Source organism: Dermacentor variabilis, chromosome 9 (genome assembly GCF_050947875.1).
Source record: "Dermacentor variabilis isolate Ectoservices chromosome 9, ASM5094787v1, whole genome shotgun sequence".
NCBI lineage: Eukaryota > Metazoa > Arthropoda > Arachnida > Ixodida > Ixodidae > Dermacentor > Dermacentor variabilis.
In genome coordinates, this window is record NC_134576.1 from 129,478,591 (window position 1) to 129,502,562 (window position 23,972).

General features: G+C 49.7%; 1 protein-coding gene across 6 annotated transcripts in view; it reads left to right on the plus strand.

The window, feature by feature from the left end:
* The window catches only part of LOC142557485 (phosphatase and actin regulator 2-like), a 139,373-nt gene that overhangs the window by 27,032 nt on the left and 88,369 nt on the right, over window positions 1-23,972 (plus strand). The window lies entirely within an intron of this gene.

The following is a 23,972-nucleotide window of genomic DNA, read 5'->3' on the forward strand; positions in this document are numbered from 1 at the left end:
GCCGCTCCACTGCACACTATATAGTGCCACATTTTGACCGTGCTGTGCCTTCTTTACAAAACTGTCGTCGTCGTCGTCGTCGTCGTCGCGAGGTTCGTTAGGGGACCCGGCGCTCATTTCCCTAATAAGTCCTCGTCCATGCGAGGCTCGACTGCGATGAAGTGGAAACGGCGCCGACGGTCGCTGATGTAGCGGCGGGAGCCGGCCAAGGCGGGAGAGCCGGCGCCTCACTTTTTTGCTAATTAGCCTAATGAACGATCGGGACGGCGCGCGGACTTCGCGCAGCTGCTGCTTTGCGGGCCTCGGCGCGTGCGAGAAGATTGTGTTCGCGCATCGGCCAGGCGGCGCCGATTTTCGGGGGGGAAGGGACATATTTCAAACGGTCGCCGTCTTTCGTCCGTGGCGGTTTTGCGACCGAGTGGATTGGACTAGGTGACTGATGGGAAGAACGAAATTCCGGTATGGGAACCACCTTTGTAATGATCGTCAGCGAGAGGGACGCCGATAATAAAGGGAAAAATCAGACATCCACCCGTTCGTAGCAACTGCTACAAAGGAAAAACCCATACGGGTGCCTCGAAAGGAAAGCCTCGCAGTTGAAGAGTTGCGGTTGTCTGCATCGTCAGTAAGTTGTAGGCGTACGCTTAAGCAGCACATGTACGCACTTTCAAGGACATTCCCCCCGCCCCGCCCCCCAACATCTCGAAATTCCTTGTTTGTTGACTATCGGTGTCCCTGACGTAACGGGCATCCCCCCGTTCGGACGAATTCTGTCCTAGTCCGGGACGGAATTCGTCCGGATGGGTGTATATATGATTTTCCCTTTATTAATTACTTCTCTCCACCTTGCGGGTTTCCGCAGTACTACCACGTCAATGACACCGACAGTCAACAAACAAGGAATTTTGGGATGTTGGGGTGGGGTGGGGGCGGAAAGGGTCCTTGAAAGTGTGTATATGTGCTGCTTAAGTGTACGCCTACAACATACTGACGATGAAGACAAGCGCAGTAGCTCCACTGAAATCCGCTAGTATTCCGCCGCGTTGCGGCTTCAACCACTTCTAACGCGTAACTTTCCCTGTCGCAATGACACCTCGCATGCCGCAAGCAAGCTGACGCTCGGAATGTTTTCCCTTCGCTTGTTTTATTACTGCATGAATCTGGCGTGAGAGTTCACGTCTGACGGCAAGGCGTGACCACGCTGTAACAGGTGTTCGATAGAATCGCGTGTTTGTGCAGCGTCTGCCTACGATTAGTTTTTTTTTTTTTAAGAAAAGGGGAAGGGGGTTTGGTGCAAAGGGACCTTTTGTCAACCGATCTTTGCAGCAGAGCCGGAATTCTTCGTAGGACATTGACGTTGCATGATCGATGCGGTTTACGTAGTTGACGCCTGCTTTCATTGCGCAGCTTGACTTATAATTTTCAAGCTTCAATTTACGATCTATTCCGACATTTCGCAGATTAATTAATAGCAGCGGCAGCCTAAGTTACGAATGTGCCATCAAGAGCCGCTAGCATTCTACTTTTTCTTTTTTGTTTTTATGCGCAGCATTTCATTCAGCTTATCATTCTGCGCGGCGGCAAGTAAAATGTGCGATCATTTCTGTTTCACTCGTGATTGAATAAGGACAGGTAGAATCTGCCTTTTCTCTACGACTCCCTATAACTCCATGTAGAAACACCGAGCTCGCGCGCAGAACGCCTTGAAATTTCATTCAGGTTGGGTCGTTGGGGGTTGAATGTGGGTATTTCTACCTTTCGCACGCTCTTGAATAGGGTTAGCTTGAGATAGTCTGTATACTCCCTAAAACTCGCTAGGAATCCGAGTTGGAAGCACCGAGCTCGTGTGCTGGAGGCCCTGAATGTTCATTGAAATCGATTCAGCAGTGGCGACACGTAAGCGTTTCTGTGTTTCACGCGTGTTTAAATCGGGAGACATCAAGGAGGAATACAGCTTATGCCCTAAGACTCGCTAGCGCTCGAGGTTAGAAACACCGAGCTCGAGGGCTGAAGGCCTCGAAAATTGGTTCAAGTTGGTTCTGCGATGGCCAAATGTGATGATTCCTACTTTTAGTTCGCGCTTGACTATGGGACCTTGAAGCGGAGGCTACCAGTTCCCTAAGATTCCCTAGAAATCGAGGTAGAAGCACCGAGCTCGCGTGTTGTGCTGCAAGCTTGCTGCTATGATTATAGCAGCAAGCTTGCAACGCCAAGCTAGTCATTTTGATTGTATTAGTAATTTCCCTTACGTTGTCCTTGGTGTCAGTGTTTGTTGCCTTCTTTGTGATAAGCTTGCTGCTATAGTGCTTTAGTGCATGTGTCCCGCACGGTCGTGCGTTGCTCTCGCGTCTCGTTTGGTCCCGCAGCTGCGCTCTTGTCACGGGCCGAGGTGAGTCGTGCTGATGAACTGTGACGTTCGCGCTCTTCCGTGCGAAGTACCCCCCCCCCCCCCGCACACACACACACACGCACACACTCATTGTCTCAGCGCGGTCCGTGGAGGCACGTCAATCCCTTTCGTGCGGCCGGAGCCGCCGTGGTGCGTTCTCGTCGACGAGAGACGTTCGCTCTTCCTGATGGACGGCTGTCGTTGCTTCGGCGCTGTTCAGAGTGATGGCGACGGCGGTCTGGTGACGTCGTCGTCGTGTCGTCGCAATGTCGACTCGCTCGTGGCTCGCCACAGTTTTGTAAGTTCAGGGCGGTGTGCGGAGCTGCTTGCCGCGAAGTCGTCGTCTGTCGGAAGAAATGCTTCGGTTAGTGCTATAGCGCGGGGGCAACTAATTGGGAACAACGCCACTCGAAGTTGGCAGCGGACTCGCTAAAATTCGTTAGTGCCAGATGACGCCATTTCTCTCCTTCTTTCTTTCTTACCCCGCCGTGGCGTCGCAGTGGTTGTGGCGTTTTGATGCCGATGCTGTCACGAGTTCGACTCCCCGCTGGAGGTGGGCGCATTTTGTTTGCGGCTGGGGGGGGGGGGGGGCGAAATGCTGCAGCGCTCGTGTAGCAACCAAGTATAGACCAAAACTGGCAACATCAGTCGCCGAATTTGTCGCTGTGGTCTAAAAAGAAAGCAAACAGACAAACAAAAAACAGTGGGTTGTTTGTTTCTCAGAGGGGGGGGGGGGGGCTGTCGCAAGTTTGCTGCGTTATAAAGCTCAGTCTTGAATGAAGCGTCTGCGTATATATCGAACCAGAGGCGTGTTTGCTTTTGCTTTTTTTTTTCCCACCTCCACCTTACCCAGTTTCGTTGCGTAGCGACAACGGTATCTTTTACGAGTTCCAAAGTCCACAGGTTGGCAGGTGCCCGGTTCTGATATAGCTGCACGATGTGCACAGACCCGGCGCAAGCGAAAACAAACAGAAACAAAACACGTCAGTGTGTGTGTTCCCGGGACCAATGTTTATACGTGGCATTGTTTACGCACGGCTAACGAGGTGGAACGACTCGTTTGAAACCATCTGGAAGCGCGCATGCACTGTCGACGGAAGGAGAGGTTTTTGTTTACGCTTACGCAGACTAGAGGCGTTGAAACAGCCAGCGCCGGCTGAAAAGGTGGCAGACATCTATTGTTCTTTTTTTTTTCATTTCTTTCCTTCTTCCTGTGTTCTCCCTGCTTCTCCCGTCTGTGTTCTCCCTGCTTGACAGATAACGGAAAAATTCCCGAGGGGAAAAGCGTCACAAAGAAACGCGATGCGACCGCTGCGCTCTTTAAAAGGTCGCGCACCTCTTAACAATGTTACTTCGACCTCCTTCTGCTGTCAACAGTTTCGACGACTTGCTTTGTAAGAATTTGTGTTTACCTGTTTGTTTGTTAGTTTTGTTAGTTTGTTGGAGCTTGGGCAGAGAAGGCGAGTTCATGCATGGCTTCCCAGCAGTTGTCAGAATTATGTCAACTGCGTTGGATACTTCTAGAATAGTCCGTACTTTTGAGCCAGAAGATATTTATGGGGGGGGGGGGGGGAGTCAGAGGTCTCGAGTTTCCGTTACTTACGACAGTAGGAAGAGAACGGATGAGGAAGCCAGAGAAAGTTATTGTCACTTAGCTGTATGCCTTTCCTCCCTTTGGACCACCAATTTTCCAGCTCTATCTTAACCTATAGTCGTTCACTGCAGATTCATTCAGGTTCGCCCTACTGTCCCTAGAAGCTAACGCCTTGGTCAAGCGAACCAGTTACGAACGGATACTCTGATGACATTCAACGAAAACGCGCTTGTTTCCACCTTATTTTCGCACTCTATGCAAGTCGTTTTTATCTGAAACTTTTTAACTGCGCGCTATCAGGCAAGCCGATCAGATTTCGAACAGTATGGTACTGTCACTAGAAGTATTGTAAAGCTTATATATCTTCAGATTCGATTTATTCATATTTAGCTGGCTCCTTCTCCATTTCTTCTAACCCGCGCAGTGTTTCTTCATGTTTGAGCTTTCCTAGAGTTACTATATGTGCTAACCGTTCCTATGTTACCGCGCCATCTGTCTGCTAAATAATTGTAAAGACATCGTGTTATGCGCGTATCTCTCGTGCTTCCACTGCGCACCTCCTTGCGATGGTAATGTGCGGCGCGATCCTGCGAAAGCACCCAATACTCTCAGCCCTCCCAAAGTTCACCCAGGCGTGACATGAAAGCGAATGAAACCGCGGCGACTGAGAAAAGCTTCCCGGATTTTTAGCACCGAGGAAAGAAAAAGAAAAACGACCTGAGTGGCAATTTCCGGCTCTCGCTTGATTTGTTATATTTATTGTTTTTTCCCTGCCGAGTATCTCAGATGTCTCGGCATGCACTGTCCGCACGGGTTTAACGGCGTTACAGAAGCATATATATATATATATATATATATATATATATATATATATATATATATATATATATATATATATATATATATACACACACCAAGGCAAAAAGAGAAGACGCTAAATATCGCCTCAGGGTCGTCGTCGAAGCTAGCAATCTGGAGCGAGAGGCTGCGACTCTGAGCCGCCTCTCTAATGCGTTTCGTGTGTTATCTCGCGGTTTCCGCGCGCGAGGGGGCGCTGCGCTCGTTTTGCCGCAGCTTCGTTTATGACAGCTTAGTTTCATACGCGACCTTAAAAAAAAAAGGGAGAGGGGGAACGCGAGCAAAATGTCAGTACGGAGATGGGAGAGAAACCGAAATACGCGGGAAAAATAACACGAGGAGCTCGGAAACAGAGAAGATTAGTTAATGAGCTTTAGCGTGTCTCTATACGTTTAGGCAGTTTGTAGCCTGTCCGTGAACGCATTGGCGGTTCGCGGAGCAGTTGGGCTACAGAAGACATCGGGCGCGTTCCAGTTCTGGCCAGCATCCGAGGCAGTTTCGAGGCCATGTAATGGAACGCGTTTCGAGCCGTCTGGAGTACGGAAGACGCGTCTGCGACATGACGCCACCTCGCGGCGGCAAAAAAGAAATGCTGAGAAAATCGCATTATTTCTGTATTTTAAGTCCTTGCGTCTGCAAGCCTATGAAAGACGCGACGTAGCTTGCTTGATACATAGGATAGCGCGTCTGCGTTCTTCTTTTTTTTTTTTTTTTGTGCGCATAAATCCTTCCTGTCGTCTTTCCAAACGTCCTGCTCGGCCGCCATCTTGTTTGGACAGAAAAGTAGCCAGCATCGTTTCTATTTCGATGCCGTCTTCACGAAGCTGTTTACTTCAGTGTCTTCGTGAGAATTGCAACGAAACGCGCTGTCCGCTTAGCCGTCTACTTAGCCGTCTACTTAGCCGTCTCCTTAGCCCTCTACTTAGCCTTCTACTTATCCGTCTGCGGCGAGTATTGGAACACAGCCATAGAGGCGAACACCCGCGTTGGTGGTACCGCGTTATGGTGCGGAGGGGACACTGAGCTATTGTTAGTGACTAAACGTATTCATCTCTACGGTGCTTTTGTAAAGGTTCGCCCGCGACGCAGTCGTTGAAATTTATATTTTGTTTTCCTTTGTTGTCGATTTTGCTTCTATCATCACGTACTTGTAACGCAGAAAAAGAAAGTGTACAGCACGTCGGGGTTACATAAAATGTCGCAGGATGCCGCTTCCAGGGTTGTCGCTGTTATGTTGATGTAGTCTCCGGTAACCCAGTATTCGGTAAAGGTTGTAAGAATTGTAACGAAGTTTAAAAACACCCTAAGAAAAACTGAGGTAGATAGCCCTTCCCATCGTGATGGAGCAGTGGCTGTGATGTCTTAGTCTTGCCGCTGAGAAAAAAATAAGCTGCAATATAAGGTAAATAAAGAAGAAAACGAGTAAAAGACAGTATTCGTAGTGCGGTCCCTCGGACCTCGACATGTCTTTCCACTGATACGCTGGCAGAGCTGTTAGCCGATTTCTTCTAGCCTTTGCCCGCTCCCCATCCCCCAACCCTTCCTACTGTGTTCCTGGGAATGGCGGGGAGAGGGTCCAGAGAAAATGGGGAGGCGGTCGCAAATGTATCCAAATGCACTCGTGGTCCGGGCTCCCCTTTTAATGCCCGTGGTGTCAGCCCGGAGTGCACACGCCGGGTTGCCACGGCGCGGCCGGATTCCTTTTCTTTTTCTCGGAAGCTGTTTTTTTTTTTTCAAAAAGGGAAAGCCAGTGCTGTATGTTCTTCCTTTTTTTTTCTTCCTTTTTTCCTGGTTTGCGAAAACTGTGTAGCTAGGGGGAACGACATTCCTGCCGGGTTAAAGAGGGAATGGAAAGATAAAATAAATCTTACGAACTTCGTCGCTCGCCAAGCTTAGAACTGGAAATAGTTGCCTTCGTTTTCTTTTTCTTTTGTTCCCCGAAACGGCTTATATTTAGGTACTTCCGCGGCGGCAACTTGGCATGAGATGGGGAGAATCTCCGCGAAATTATGGCGAAACTGGGTTGGAAGCGAAGGAAGCGCACGGCCTTCCTTCGGGTTATGTGCGAGACGCCGGGGCGTTAGTGAGTTTGGTCGCCTACATTTGCTTTTTCCGTCGAGGTTGTGCATTACATTTCTTTCTCGCCCCCCCCCCCCTCCTTTCTTTTTCCCCGTGTAGTTTCTGCGGCAAATGTAGCGGGGGAAAATGAGGTAGAATAGGAAGGGCAAGAAATGCTGTTGGCTATACCCGGGGGAAGGACTTTCTTTTTTTTTTTGTGTGTGTTACCCAAAACTTCTCTCAGTTGCTCTTGAAGAGCTTGTTAACATTTTTATCATGATGCACGTTTTAAAAAAAATCTGAAGCGAGTATTTCCAAAGCTTCTAGGTGGTGCCAAGTGAGGCTCCGTAGCCCACCGCGCGGTAGCTGTTTAACGCACCAGTCATTCTCAGCGTTCCTCTCTCTTGAGAGATAAATGTGTTTGTCAGCGTAGGTAGTCTTAACTATATTGCGAAAACTACAACTACACCGCTCGGCTCTTTATAGTTGCTTCAGCTGCTGCAGCAATACCGCTGCAGATTTCCTTTACGTACTTCCTAGTCACCTGTATAGTTTGTGTGCATTTGTTGGAATTGTGTCTATCTATCTATCTATCTATCTATCTATCTATCTATCTATCTATCTATCTATCTATCTATCTATCTATCTATCTATCTATCTATCTATCTATCTATCTATCTATGGAAGCTGGTCGGTGGCGCCACCGCCTTTATGTTTCTGAACTGGCGCTCCGCGACGTCAGATATTTGACAACGTCTGTGCGGTGTTGATCAAGTCTTCATTGATAAATAACGATCACTATGCGTTTTAGAGGAACAGTGGGCTCAAAGTACCTCGTTTCGAGCTGTTCTTCACCGCTAAAATATGACCCACATATACTGAATACATTGATGAACGTGACTGAAGAGTTCGCCTTGCCGCGGGCAGTCGTAATAAGAACAACTGCAGATACAAAAATTACCGCCACCCGGCCTGCGTTCGGCGGCTGAACTCGACGCAGCGGAATAAGCGATTCATTAACCGAGGCCTATTAACCCGGTCAAGTGCTTCAGTCAACATCTTATCTCCAAGGCCAAACGAGCACTAGCCCCGTAGCCGATTCGACTAATTCGCCCGGTAGCTTGCGTGCGCGATGAACACAACTCGTCAAAAGTACGGCTCATTCCCGCGTCGCTTCCAGCGGGCTATTGTTCGCGTGTTAGCCAACAGTTTCCTGCTTAAAGCTGGGGGAAGTCTGTTGGGTCATGATTGCCGCTCCGTCTTGGGAACCTCCTCTCCCACTTCCCTCTTCCTCTGCGGCATCCAGCCCTCTAGTGTGGAGCCGTAGCCGCATGCTGGGCCGTTCACCCCTGGCGTGTCTGCCTCCCATCGAACCGATGACGTCACGAGCAGCTTTCGTGACATCACCGATTCCGTACTCTCTCTCTCTCTCTCTCTCTTTCTCTCACTTGCCTTCATCGTCTTTGCTGCATGGGTATTTCGGGGCTTCGGCGCCCACGAGGAGGAGGAGGAGGAGGAGGAGGGAGGACTTACGGCGAGCTTGGCTGATTTCCTCCCCTCCCCTTTCTATTGTTGTCTCATCGTTACTAGAGAGATGAGTTCCGTCTCGCGGGCGTGCTCTGACGGGCATCTGCTGCGCAAAGTACGGATCAAGATGGAGAAAGGGCGTACGGAGAGGGGAATACGCCCCCCTCATGCCCCTTATCCTGCTGGTTCACCTCTCCCTCCCCCCCCCACCTTGCCATTTCGCTTGCCTCATTTCGTACAATCTATCAATTTCCATCCTAGCTGTCTTTTTTTATCAGTCCCACGCCTCGCTCGCGAACACCCCCCCCCCCCCCTGCCCGTGTACAGTCTTTATCGTGATCGATCGATTTGGGAGACCGGAAGGAAGAACCGTTCCACCATTTGTGGCGCAATCGGCGACCGACGCGCTGCCTCGCGGCCGACAGAGGAAGGAAGTGAGAGCCGCTTGCGCGGTTCCGTGTGCAAAATTAGCGTGCGGAAGTTTGCGACGGACCGTGAGAAGAACGGTAGAACAAAACCTGTCGCGGGCCTCGTTGATGCCAAGTCTGGAATTGACAGATGCACTTCGGTAATCGGGCGTAGAAGTGCGACGGATACGGAAGTTCGGAATAGCATACGGTGGGGGGGAGGGGGGGGGTACACGAACAGAAAGCTCGCTGCTGAGCAAATATCTACGTGGTAGGTGCGGTTGAAGTAAGTCTCATATGAGCGGCGCAATGTACGGACAGACACACCTGTAGTTGCCCACCTCAATGCCTAGACAAAAACAGGTCCACCTCTACATTTGTCGGCCCAATTTGCTTCTTTCCTATAGATTGCTTCGACCGTGCCTTTACTGTGCATATCTATCTATCTATCTATCTATCTATCTATCTATCTATCTATCTATCTATCTATCTATCTATCTATCTATCTATCTATCTATCTCGTATATCTAGTTTACCTATATATCTATGTTAGCTATATACTATATCTATCTTATGCATAGTATTTAAGGAGGAGGTAGCCCTCCACTGCGGCATCATTCATAGACCCAGACTAGATTTTGACTTTAATAATCATCAGTCAGTGAATCTCGTGTCTCCACTTTGAACTGTATATCGCCGTGGGTTTGTATAAGACACAAGCAACAATTGTGACTGTCAAACGTAAATACATTTCCTGAACCAACTCTACGTGATAACGTGCACGTGCGTGTGGAAATGGACAGCGTATAGGATAAGCCTTTGTCTCCTACTTTGGGCCCTTGTTTGCGCCATTTGCCAAGGTTTTCCCTGGCGCGTTATCGAAATGATCGCGTACCAACCTTGTATGCTCTGCCTGTCGTTGTCGCATTCACGCACGAGCTCCCTCAGCCGAAGAGCTTTTACGAGGCGCGTTTTATCCTGCGATGGTGACGAAGGAATTCCTTGTTGCGCCTCATTAGGCGATTAGGCCGCTCTGCCTCTCTCGCGATGGCGGCGACCGTCATCATGGAGTAATTAAGTCCGCGGCCGAACAGAGATCTCTCCCGGAGCACCTCCAATTACCTCTGCTTCCCGCGCGCGCGTCACCAGCGTTTCCCTGCGTGCCCACGCATCGCCTAATCTCATTAGCCCGCGTGAATCCCCTGCTACCCTGGGCCGCATTTCCCGTGTCGTGGTATATATGTGGCGTGTACGTTATATATCGTTCCGTTGCTCTGGTAGACCACCGGTTATCTTTCCTGTGTGGTTCACGCGTCCTCGTTAAGCCACTTTGTTCCTGTTGGCACGCTTGCGTTGTTTTACCCTTTCGTACGTTCGATTCGACGACTGTTGTCGGTGTCGTCGCCACTGAGCTGTATCGGTATTCCCATTAGTATCGCCACGGCGTGTGCGTTTACTTTTCGTGGGCGCGATTCGAGGACCGCCGACTCGATTCGACGACCGCTGACGTCGTTGGTGTCGTCGCCACTGAGCTGTATCGGTATTCTTGTTAATATTATTACGCCTCTATTTACTTTTGCTAGGTTTGGTCCGACGACTTCCCTATTCGATGGGACGACCGCCGGCCGCGCTTGTCGATGTCGCTGCGGCCGCCTTGCAGTGTCGGTTTGGAACACGAAGTTTTAAGCATGAAATGTTTTTCGCTCCCCCTTGTCGGCGACCTTCAAGTGACCTTGAGCCTAAAGCCAGAGCCGTTATCCGGGCACTCAAAGGAGAACATGCGGGCAACCAGTCAGAACTTAAGGCGGTCACTGGCGCCCAACCCTTTGTACGGGACCGCATTACATACGCAGGTTACTGCCCAAACAAGTTACAACAAATATTGCTTCAGAGTTCTTGCTAATGTTTGTTCACGATATCACTCAAGCTGGAACTTCTAGTACGCTGAAGCTTTGTCATTTCCAATAGAGACGTTAGAAAGGCGGATACAGGGCGTCATACACTTCATCGTCATCTTTTGGTGCTGAGCGCTCTTTTGATCGCCAGCGATCCGTGAGTTCCGCAGCGCGGGTTGTGCGTCGCCTCGAGAGATGGCGCCACTCTGCGTGGCGCCTCCTTCGGGCGATTTTCTTCTAGCTTGGCAGTGCGTTCCGTCTCCCTGGCGTCTTTCGCTGCCTGTCGTGCTGCCTTCATCTGGTTTTCTTTTTCTAGTTGGGCAGCGTCCATATGGACCAGAGCACAGTCTGGCGTGTTGCGCAACACCCTTTTTAAGATTGTAGCTAGTATCGTCTCCAGCCAATCTTCATTGCCGGTAGCCATTTCATGCTTACATATGCTCTCGATTGCGGGAGAGCCAGCAATTTATAAGTACTCTATACAGTTCATTCATCGTCTCTAACTGCGCGTCGTCCTGCCTGCCTGCATGCCGACCTGCACACTGTCACTGCCACACGACGTCACCTCACTCCCAATAAATAAATAAATAAATAAATAAATAAATAAATAAATAAATAAATAAACGGCTAGAGTTGGATTGACCGCGCGAGATGGAATACGGATAGATCGAGGATTGTCAATTTCTTAGTACCATTCGCCTTTGAGAAAAGCGCTTCCTTTTGGCCACTACTGAAGTCGACGCGTCTCAAGCTTTCCCATGGTGACGGAAGCGAGAATATCGGGAGTAAGCATCGCGAAAATCGACGTCCAACTTTATTGGAAGTGAGGTATGGTAAGGGGTCTCCGCAGCTGTTGACTCAACGGCACTCGAAAGCGTTTGTTCGGTGACAAAAGAGTAACTATGGTTCTATATCTATGGTTCTATATCTATGGTTCTATATCTGTGGTTCTGTAACTATTGTTCTCTAACTATTGTTCTCTAACTATTTCGGGTCGGTTGTCTGCGTGCGTGAACAAATTGGTTCATTGTAGGCACGCCTAATTCGGACCTCGTCGGCGTGCTATTATATACCGTCCGCGGGCAACGTATAGCGCTGAATGAGGGTGCTGCAACCGTGCTCTACTCGGCAAGTGTGTGTGTGTTTGTGTGTGTGTGTGTGTGTGTGTGTGTGTGTGTGTGTGTGTGTGTGTGTGTGTGTGTGTGTGTGTGTGTGTGTGTGTGTGTCCGAGAGCTGTTGTAGCTGCCGTTGCTGCTGCTGGTCGTTCGAAAGGCCGCAGCCGGTGCGCGCACGTTGCACTCGCCGTGCACCGTTATTCGCGCGCTGCATAGATCGATGTGCACGCAAGCGTAGGCTGGTGTCCACTCCCTCTCCGATGGCCGGTCGATCTGGGCGCCAGCGTCGCGGAAAGCCGACCGCCGCCAGCATCTTGCGATGCGCCCCGTTATGCGTTCTTTGTCTTTCCTTATTTCCTCTCTCGATTCGTTTCGCTCTTTGACGTATGTCCTCTTGCCCGTCGGTCGTCGCTACCGATGCACGTCGACTGGCGTGCCGCTGGTGAAGCGGCCTTTATGCTATGAGGTACTTCGTGATGAAAACTCCTTTGACTTTCTCTGCGGTTGGGTATTGTGGCGCCATCTGGTAGCGTGTCGTCGGCCAATCACGGCCGTTGCAATCCGGTATTTCGGTGCGTACCGTTTGCGATCTCTTCCCGCCTTTTTGCGTGGTTAGACATATGACACGCAGGAGGCTTCAGACAAGACAGGAGCTGTATTGTTGCAAACGCGTAACTCGCTGTCGCGAGTGAAATTTAGAAATTTCGCACGACTAGGGATCTGCGAAGTGCGTACCACGCGGAACTGGTTTCGCGAAGCAGTGTGAACGCTATGCATGTGGCTGTCGCCGTTTGCGGTGCGGAAGGTAATGTATAAAGGAAGAACAACAAACAGAAAGAAATGTCACTCGGTTGTCGTTGGCGCCGTTTTCGGTCGGTTTGGTCTTTATCCTGTTGTAACTTTCGCGAAGCAAACATTGACAGTTATGCACCTAGCTTCCTGATGCATCATTTGTTGCATCTCGCACCGAAACCTCGGCGGTAGTACTTTAGTGTAGCCTCACAGATTTCACTTCTTTTTTTCCCCTGCTGAGTCTCAATAAAGACTCTCGAAACTCGGTAAGCTCAGTCCTTGGCTCATGTAGAATGCAGTAGTAAAGCCCATATTTCCCGATGAAGAAGAAACTATGCCCGAGTAGGAGCCGTCAAAATCCGTGACGTCACGGTTAACTCGTGCAGGAATTCCACGGCGGCGTCGCCACCTGAACCCTCCCCCCCCTTTCTTTTTGCATGTTTTGTGGCTTACTTGGTCTCTTCTCGCGGTAAGCGTTTTTTTTTGTTATTGTGGAAGGGTAATTTACTAAAACAGCTAATTAAAATCCTTTTTCTATGTAGTCGCCCTTTAACCTCGCACTTACGTTGCGCCTAGTCCTTTTTTCCTAACTGCTTTGTTTGCTTCCCTAGAATTTCTTCATCTTGACGCTCACTCCTGTAGGTTCCTCGTAAAGGTCTAAACGTGGCAATCGATAATAAGGACCGCTGAATTAAGGCGTTAATTATTTTTAAAGAGAAGGAAAGCCAAGGAAAGAAAATACGAAAGGTCGCGGATTCGGATAGTCGAGTGTCAATGCTTCTGGCCTGTCTTTTTCTTTTTTTTTTTAAAATAAAGATTGGCTTTGAAGTTTGTAACCTGTGCTTCTTCTCTTTTTGTTAAGTGACAGCAGTAACTTTATACCGTTCCAAATACCGCCCTATGTAATTTCTGCGCGGCCGCCTTAGGGTGCTGGTAGGATGATGCGAACGCATCAAAGCGAGCGCAAGTTTTCGTCGTCACATATAAGTCGATATCTGGTTATTTGCCCCCCCCCCCCTCCCCCGTCGTGAGAGAGGGCAAGAAAAGGAGGAAGCCGCGGGTCACTGTTGGGGTCAAGCGACAACGACGTGGGCGTTGCCCCCCGAAGGAGGAAGTGGAGGAAGTGGGCGGGGAAACGAGACGCCGGGGCGCACGCCATCTCTGCCGCAAATGGGGAAGCGATGGGAAAATTTGCACTTGCCGCAAAGCGGGAAAGTGGGGAGGAGTCCTTGCCCCGAGCCCCGTTTTCTGACCCGTTATCCTTTCCTTTATTATTATTTTTTTTTTGTCGTTACGTATCGGTGTGCATGGTTTATTGACTCTTCCGTCCAACAATTTGCGCTTGGTGCATCCTTTCCTTCCTTACCCTTCCCACCTCCTCGCCCCTGCATTTATTATGCGTGTAGCTGTTTTTTTTTTTTCATTTCTTGCGTTTTTTTTTTCTTCTATACACTCGACTTCGTGGAAGCTTTTGAATTATATTCTCGGAATCATCGAGAAAGGTTTTCTTCAAATCGGAATGAGGGAGGGGAAAAGAGAAAGGTTGTTGCACTCTTTAGGCAGCCCTACACGTAGACGTTAAAAAGACGCGCGGCATCTTGCAGTTGACGACTGTCGCAGAATTTTCTTTGCACACGATTGAAAAAAAAGAAAAAAAAACACTAGTATATCTAAGCGGGAGTTGACGTGTCTGCTTCTGACGTTCTTTTGTTTCTTCGGTTTTTCTCTAAGCTGTACCCGCTGTACGTAACTTGCACTCTTTGTCTAAGGTATACCGTATACGGAAAAAGTTTCACGCGGCAGCCATGCGTGTGGGGTGCAGGTTAATCGTCAGCAAGAGTTTCCGTGGTATTCCATAAATTCCACTGCCTGTGCGCAGTGAAAAGGACTGCTTTGTTACTCGTCACCCAGAGATCTTTGCGTTGGAACCACACCAAGCAGCTTGTATGCTTTTGACAAAGGCTGCACGTGTGTGTGTGTGTGTGTGTGTGTGTGTGTGTTTGCCTGAATGTATGTATGTATGTATGTATTTATGTATGTATGTATGTATGTATGTATGTATGTATGTATGTATGTATGTATGTATGTATGTATGTATGTTTGCCTGAATGTATGTATGTATGTTTGCCTGAATGTATGTATGTATGTTTGCCTGAATGTATGTATGTATGTATGTTTGCCTGTATGTATGTATGCATACATGCACGTTATATCCACACAGCGTACACTACAGCGTATATACACTCACCAGGCACAATCAGTACATGCAACACATACAATAAGCGCGTTTTTTTAGCGTGTGCATCCGCGCGCAATAACGTGACAAACATAAAACGCCCTCTCGTGGTTTGAGGCCAAGAGCTCTCGCCTTTGAAGAGCGCGGAGCCAAAAAAAAGAAAAAAAGAAATTGCTTCCTTCTTTCCGTACCCCGACGTTCTTGTTTGCCTTCTTCTTCGTCCGATGGGGGCTCGCGTGTACGCGTCCTTCGAGTGATGTCCAATCTCCATTTCCCGACGCCTTTCCGCTCGCGGAGCTCCCCCGCGTTCCGCCTCCTCCGGCAGTGTGCTTCGGCGTTGATCGTGTGACTACCGTGCACATGTTTTTATCACTTTCTTTTTTACTTTCTTTCGTAGTAGTGCGGCGACTGGCTCGCCCGATTGGCGATGCGAGAACACAGCTCTGGATCTCTCGCAATCCGCGCCGCAGAATGTACGAACGACGTAGAAGGCGTCGTTGTTTGTCCCCGAGAACCGCTATTCGAGCTGTGCCAAGGGAGTGTGTGAGTGGGCCCCCGTTGCGTTTGTTTGTTTGTTTGTTTGTTTGTTCGGCGGCCGGGTGAGGCGCTACGTACGCTCACACACAGTGGTTGACTGGAGAAGGACAAGAAACGGCTTCACACTTTCGTGGTTATCGGTAGCTATATAAGCTCGAATCTGGAGAACCGTCGTTTGTCGTTTTTCTTCCCGTTTCCAAGCGATAGGTGGTGGCGGTGTCCAAATCCACGCCCCGGCGACGGCTCTCCTCCGCTGAGTAACGAAAAACTAATCTCGAAGGCTATGCTTTTTGAAGGTTTATTCGACTTGGCCAAGTTTCTCTGCGACTTCTGCTGCTGCACCTAACCGCGGTACACTGCACCATAGGCCTTCGATTACCCCGAGGTGCAGCGATGCACCCTGCACCCGCGTGCTGGATTGATCGAGGGGTGCAAGGCAAGGTTCCATCGCACTGCAATGCACCCCTGAACCTTTTGCATCGAGGGGGTGCAGCCCGGCACACCGTAACTGACACCGCCCGCACCTTTTCGTTTGTAGTGTCGTAGTACCTTTCCTGAATCGAACAAACTGTTTTGCAGCTGGCTGCACGTCCTGGAAACGATAGCACTCGACGTAAACAGGTCGTGAACGCCGTGTTACATCACATGTAGCTGCTTGGCTTGTCCGTGAACTTCTTACCGTTTGGCGGAATACCGGGTTACCGGAGAGGAGTGCGGTAGCGACATATCTTAACCAGAGTGCATGCAAAACTAATACAGCAGCTACCTGCCATATTCTACTTAAGTTCTCGTTTTGGTAGCGATATAATCGTTAACGTGCAGTCCTTTTTTTTTATGATTGTCTTTCTACGAAAACGCTCATACACCGCACGAATGTTTTGAACGTGTTGTAGTAGGACAGAGCTTGACAAGTAGTCGCTACCAGCTTTGTAACTGCCGGCCGGGGCCCCGGTAACCCGTAAACGATAATAAGGTTGGGGACCAGCCGAAACTCTAATGGACGCTTGCGCACTACGCGGCGAAGATGAAGGTAGTTTTAAAGTTCTCAATTTAATGAAGGGCGCCTTGGTTACAACTAAAAAAGCAGTGTAAAGAACCGCAGACAGTCGGAATTAGCCGGAGCCCTCCAGGACTACGGCGTGCCTCATGATCAGGTCGTCCTTCTGGCACCTGAAGGCCCGGAATATATTTAAACGCATATATTGTTATTCTCTCCACCTTGCGAGTTCTCGCAGAACTATTACGCCAAACTCTTGCCTTTGCTTCGAGTCTTTGATGAATTCGACTTCGCCCTGCCATCTGCTAGCCGCCTGGTTAGCTCGGATGGTAGAGCGCGTGCGCCGGAAAGGCGATGGTCCCGGGTTCGAGCCCCTGACCAGGACGAAATTTTTCTTCATCTGTGAGGCTTTTCTTTCGAGGAAACCGTACGGGGTTTCCTTTGCAGCAGTTGCTATGATTGGGTGGATGTGTAATTTTCCCTTTATCAACATATATTGTTAAAGTTCGCTTGGTGACGACGTTTACGCCGGCGTCGTTGAACTGCTCACTAGTCCTACCAGCGTCCAAGAGCGTCCATACTCGACTAGAGCAACCCGCGCGCGTCGTCATTGTTTAAACTCTTTCTGCGTCGCGTTTGTCGAGCGCTGAACCACAACCGCTGCAAGCAACCCCGAGTCGACCGTCGCGGAGTGCCAGCTAATTGCCTATCCATTAGACGAGCCGAGGTGCGTGAACTTGGGAGTGAGTATGGTGCCTCTGCTTCTGGCGAACATATATTTGTGCAGTTGACCCTTTCCCCTCCCGTCTCTGGGCCAGTGACGATCGTGCGCCCGCTGTGCGTGTCCCTGCCACTTGGCGCTTACGGTGAGAGAGAGAAGTGGTTTTTGAAGGGATAATGAAAGGTTGCCGCTGTTTTCTGCAGCCCTCGCGGGAGCACGGCTCAGCGTCAAACGCTTACGGTGAAAGAAAACGCACGTCTTCTTGCGCTCTCTCTCTCCCTCTCTCCTGGAAAACGGGAGGGGGGCGGGGGTTAACGTCGTCCTGGACCCAGCGTCGAATTCCATGTACACCGAGCTTTGGGGGCGCCCGCCCGCTTTGTGTTTTCTTACTTTAGAGGTGTGCTCACTTCCTTCGCGGTCGTCTTCTCTGTTGTCGTCGGCGGCTGCGGAAATAACCTCTCCACCGGGTTCTACCGAAGCGCAGTCGCTAGACTATCTGGCGAAGAGTTCCTGCGAGGCACGGCGCCCGTTTAGTTACGTCACGTATAGTGTGTGTGGCGTGGGGCTACCGTGGCGTCTCCTGCCGGAGTCAGTTAAAGCTTTAATATTAGTACTAAAAGTATTAAAGGGGCACTGCTCCCCGCCTTACCCTTTGGTTCAGCGAGAGCAGTGGTAAAGTAAACATGTCCGCAATAGATAGTAGTAGTAGTAAGAGGGCATTGGATGATTAGGGGAAGAAAGGTAGGGAAACGACAAAAAACGGAGACTTTACACAAACATAGTTCACAATAGGGGGGTCAGAAAATCCGGTTATGGGAATTCATCGCGTTTTTTCTCTTTTTCTTTGTTAACCTAGGTAGGACATTAGGCAGTATAATAACAAGAGCGTGATGGAGCAACCCACCGCCCCGTTCCAAAAGGGACCCTCATAACATCCATCCATCCATCCATCCTTATCTTCAGTCGCGTTGCCGAAACTGCGAATGGGCGCAACAGTATGGCGCCCGTGGCGCCATATTGAATGTGCTCCCTGTCGGAGAATTCGAGAAGCCCGCCGCTCGGTACAAACACAATATCGCGAACTGGGCACGCTTAGTAATGGCTTCCGCTCCGCTTAACGACATCTCGACTGCGCCCGAAATGGGGTCGCTATATAACCCCTCTTGCCCCCCCCTCCCCCCCCCCCCCGTCCGAGTGGTACCAGCGTTTTCTTTTTCTTCTTTCCGAATGAATGAAGTCCGAAAGACATTCTCGCTCCCGCTTCGTCGTATGCAGGCATCGTCGCTAGTTCGCTCCGTCTTCGATTCCGTCGCATTATGACAGGGGGATCGCAACAGGCTGTTGTTTTCTTCGGTTAAGGGGGAAAAAAAAAAAAAAAAGTCAACGAAGAAACCAGAGGCGACCGGGCCGAGCCTTCCGTTGTCGTGTACCTCGGAAGTCCCTTTTGTTCGCCGACAGTTTTCTTTTGTTGTCGTCGTCTTAGCCTTGTTTTTTTCGTTCTTTTCCCCCCTCGGGAGACCTCGCTGCGTTAGTACCGGGAGGCGTCCGTCTAAAACGTGCCGCTTGTTGTGCTCGTTTTTTGCCGCCACCGCCTCTAGCCGCTGAGCCTTCGCAGATTCCTTTGTCGAGCGCCTCCTGCGCCGAGAGTTAGCCCCGGCGCTTGGTTGTTGTTCATCGCCGGTGTCCTCCCTCCACCCCCGGCGTTAACGCCGTAATGACCGGCACGCTGTGATTCTTCCTTTCTAATTCTTCTTTTCTTTTTCGCGGAAGTCGGTATGGTGTGTGTGGACAAAGCCTAGAAAAAGAAAACGGGCAGACAAAAGGGGTTGGTTGGAGTGGGCAGAGCGCGCGTTTCTAGCGCTGTCCCGGCCCTGCCGCGTGAAGAGGAGTTAGCCGGCCATTCGGACTCCGTCTGCTGGAAGATACCGCGCAATGTGTGCCGGCGCTTGTCTCGGGGGTCTCTCTTTTTGTCGTTCAAGTCTCACTTCAGCCGGCCTAGCAGCCGATTATATCACCACCTGCCTGCCTGCCCGTCTTGACACAATGCCTTGCTTTGTTTCGCGATGCCCCCCGCCCCCCACCTCTTTCTCCATTTTCTTGTGCCTCTATTTTCTTGCTTATCTTCGTTTCCCTTCGGTGCCGCTTCCCTCAGAAATGAGCACGTAGTCGTAGTTTGCGCCCGGGGGTTATTCATTCGTAGCGGTTTCTAAGCTACGCTTTGGACTTCGGACATGCCCGTGGCGTGCCTAACTTTCTCTGTGGGTTCGGTAGGTGGCTGGGTGATGAACCCATGGCGATAGCTAACGACGTCTCAATTGAAGCAGGCTGGCGACACATATATAGCTAGCCTGCGTCAGCTATTTGAATTTAGTTATATCCATTGCAATCTACTGATGTCTTGTCTCTCTACCTCATCGTGCAATGTTTCCTAATCTTGGGGTGATGCCGTGCCCATCTATTTCCTGCCTCCCCACTAATCCCCCCCCGCTCCCCCCACACCAAAATTTAAATGGGGGTGTGGGAATTACTCACTGATATGCAACCTGTGAGCAACCAAATCAAACTTGGACTCTTCTTCACCAATGCCTGCTAAAATAAACCCTCGGTGTGGTTAGCACTGCTGAAAAAGAAAAGAAAAATAGGGCTGATTGGGAAAATGACGTTTATTTGGCATTGCTTACTATGCATGCAGGCGCCATAATTTACATATTTTACTGTTGCTCTCGCTTTGGTTTGTTGTCCATAGGTGTCGCGACAGTCGGTCGAGTTCCCACTTTGTCCGCCGATCTCTCTGACCGGGTTTCGAAACATGGGGCCTGCATGGGGAGCGTTGCGCAGCTAGTACGCTCGAAGAGGTAAATTTTGTGCCCAAACGCGCGTTGAAGAGGTTGGTTAAACTTTAACACCGACCTTGACTCCCTTCACTATGAAATGGAAACGTCTGGCTTTTTGGGCCTTGAGAGGCTTCTGTTATGGTTCATTTCGATGCGGAATCACTGCTTTGGTGCCGTGACTGTTTATTAGGGCTATTCGTAGTAGCGATAATACTTTAATTCATGTAGGAAAGCTGATATAAAAGAGAAGAAACACAACCTTTGATAATACTCGTTCTCGCAAAATCCGTGCGCGAAAACATAGGTTCCTACCCACCTACGCGTCCTACCGTCCCATCATTCTTAATGCAATCTGTCCCATCACGCCAATCATCCGGTATCATTTGAACAACTCATCCATCAACCCATCTGCCTCTCCGTCCGCCAAGGTGTCTATCATTCTATCCGTACATCAAGAAGTGGGTCGTTTTATCATGAAACAGGGTTAAGGGTTACATCACTAATGTAGACAAAAGAAAAAACAAACACGAAATACTTCCGTCTTCGTGTTCCTTAGCTCTGCAAACACGTCTCGTAACGCCAGCAACCAATTAGCCCAGCTTTCCAGCGACAATTAGATCACTGCAGTCCAGTGTATGAACCGATCGATGACGTTTGCATTAATTCGTTGCTTTCAGTTAGGTGTCTTCATCTCGCCAAGTTCGGTTCACGTTGCCGGATCGAATCCCTCCTCTCTCGCTCGAGACCCGTTGTCCCTTCGGAAGCGCGGAGGAGATGGAGGAGCACGCCAGACACGCAGCTTCCGCGTAAAAAAAGAAACGATGGAGATGAGGCGTTACAGTGTAACGCGCCGCTGCTCGCAACGGACTCTGAAAGGACCGTTGTTGGATTGGAAAGAGAAAAGAAACAAAAGAAGGAACGCGCTGCCTGCGTGTCGTATTTCTAGTGTCCCAATAAGCTTCTGCAAAACATGGAAATAGGATTCTCTCGGCCGTGCCATCTTCCTCGCTGCCCCTCCTCCCCCCCCCCTTCTCGGCGAGGAGGGGAGGGGGTGTCTCGAAGTTTCTCGCTCTTCGCGCCTGTGGCACAGAGGACGTGTGGGCGGAAGCGAGGAGGATTCGGTTCGACTGTGTTGCTTCGAGTTTCCTGTTGCGTGGGCGGGGCACGCGACGTAATTGGACTGCAGTGTTTGGGGAAAGCAGTGTGACGGTGCTGCCGCCGCTGCTCTAGCTTGCGCCGGATCGCTTTTGTTTCCCCGCGAGTTTCCGATTAATGTGCTACGCTTCGACTGGATTGCGGAAGCGTTGCTGAGATATATTGCTTGTTTGCTCTTGCCCCTGGTTGCGCTGCGAATGGAGGGTGCTGCAGCAGTGTTCGCTAGCGGCGTGGACTATCTTCGTATCCCTGTTTGGTGTTGAGAGCACGCGGCGACGTTTCCTAAGTGGGGCTTCCGGTGGGGGCTTAGTTTCTGTCGGCCGTTTGTACGCTCTGTGTTCTTGTCGCTCACAGTGTTTGTGTGCGTGCGTGTGTGTGTGTGTGTGTGTGTGTGTGTGTGTGTGTGTGTGTGTGTGTGTGTGTGTGTGTGTGTGTGTGTGTGTGTGTGTGTGTGTGTGTGTGTGTGTGTGTGTGTCCATTCGAGCTGGGTTATCGTTTCGGGACTAACACTAGGTAATTTTATCGGTAAAGTACTCTATGTGTGTCTCTTTAGCTTGGATTCAGTAGCATTGTTGACACAAACCCCGTTGAGTCCGTCGGTTTTGTCGTTCATTCTCATCGCGCACTCTGTATTTGGTCGTCTTAATGCGATTATCTTTCCCGTCATACTTGTGACACGCAGCGCTCTTCTCTTCATCTCGGTCCTTCGACTTTCAGAGATAAGCTCTCGATTCCATAGCCAACCTCCTTTTTTTATATCAAGTTTTGTCTTCCGTAAGCGTGGGCAGTCTTCCTGTTACGTCAGGTATCCTTTGTAACGTTCGCCATCTCCTTCTTCGTTTGGGTGTTCCTTACGCCTTGCCTCCGTTTTATCCTTTTCTTCTACACGGATCCCCGTCCGTTTTTTTCTTCTCCTTTTTAATAGTTCTTTTATTTCACATCCCCCCTCTTGACCTCTTCGTTATTGAGGGCTTTAGCTCGACTCTTCTTAGGTTTTCCTTCGACGAGATTTCTGACGCTTGGTAGTTGAAGCAGCGGCCGCAAGGTGTCGATAACATCGATATACTGCTACCGTTCACGCCACCGGTATTTCGGTATTCTGTAAAACGCAGTGCTTATACGGCCAGGACTCTCAGGGACTGCAGCTTAGCTTAGCTTTTCGTATACGTTTTTTCTTTTTTTAGCCTTCACGGAATACTCAGTTCCTGGAGGCATAGGTGTGAACAGCTGCGTTGGTGCCGCCATCTTGTGGGACGAAGTTTTAACCAGAGAGGGCAGTCTAGCTGTCGTAGCAGTGATCAAGCTTCTTTTACTTGGTAGCTAGTATTAAAAAAAAGAAAGAGTGGGGCCGGTTAGCTAACGTTTAACATGCAGTCTCCTTTGATTTTCTTAATTCTTTCTTTCGACAAGAACGCCCAGTAGCACACCCTTGTTTCTAATACGCTGTGGTTGCACAAAATGTGACAAGGTGTCGCTGTTAATGCTGCTGTACCGTATTACGTTGCTCCGTCTACGGTTACGCGGGATTTGGAATCCATCAACCAATCAAATCAATTATATTCTCCAGTTTACATAATGTATGGTCATTTTGGGCTAAAAGCTGCATACGTAGCTTGACGTTACCCAAAAGACCGGACAGGGCAATAGCACAGTAAACAGTGTGTCTACATTTACAATAATTCACATATAATGCGGATACCTATGCAATGATATGTAATAATAACCTATGCAATAATACCTATGCCGACAGGCTAAAGATATGTTTGTGCGCTTCTGTCGGCTTCACCTTTCCCCGTGTTCTCTCTCCACAATGACCCGTTCGTTCGTCTTGCGCAAGTCGTTATACCGTACCGCCATATACCTGTTCTTGCCTATAGGCCGCACGCGCGCCCGCCCTCGCCTAAGTCTTTTGTGATGCTCTCTGCTATCTCCGGTCGTCTATTCCTATCTCGCATTCTTCTTGGAGGAACGGTTATCTTCGTGCTTCTTTTCGGCCTATGTACCATTCGCGTGCGTTGCCTCCGATAAGACGCACTGTGGCCCGGCGTAACCCCCCCTCTCGATTGTCCTTATCCGAGAGCTACATCGCTCCACATTTCTGCCTAGGTATACGCGGGGCGGTGGCTTTCCTTTCATGCATTGCGGACACGCTTTTCTTTCTTTCTTTCTTTCTTTCTTTCTTTCTTTCTTTCTTTCTTTCTTTCTTTCTTTCTTTGAATGAGCGGTTTCAAGGCGCCGACTGTAGCATACGTGCTTCGGGCAGTGAACCTGCAAAAGAAAGAAAGAAAAAAAGAATATGGGCCCCCGCTTTTGGGTGTGATGGTGATGATTGTGATGATGATGATGATGATGATAATGATGATTATCACAGTGGCAGTAACTCCAACCCGCTGAAGGGAGGATCGGCCAGGAGTTAGGGTAACGTTCGTCGACTAATTTGGGGGATCAGCTTTAGAAATAGCGATGGTAGTTAGTGATTAAGCACTCGTGACTGGCTTCCCAGCGCTGGCGCTGGTGCGCGACATGGCGGAATAGCAAAGCATCCTTTCGTGTTTCGGTAGTTGTGTTGCAGCCAAAGTTTCTGGGACCTGCTATGTTCAGTCATTGGCTCTTAGAATACACTGTAGTCCATCGTCACCGGTTAAAAAAAAAAGGAATTAATCATATCCGGACGAATGCTGTCACAATCCATGACGTCATCCATTTTTTGAAGCCTGCTGCCGAATGCGTATCAGTCGCCTTGGGTGGCACTAAAATTGGGCGTCAAAAAACTTTTTGGCAATATTTCACACCATTATGATCGTGAATGAAGAACTCAGACAAAAAAAAAACGCATGCTTGCTTACACCTTGAGCAG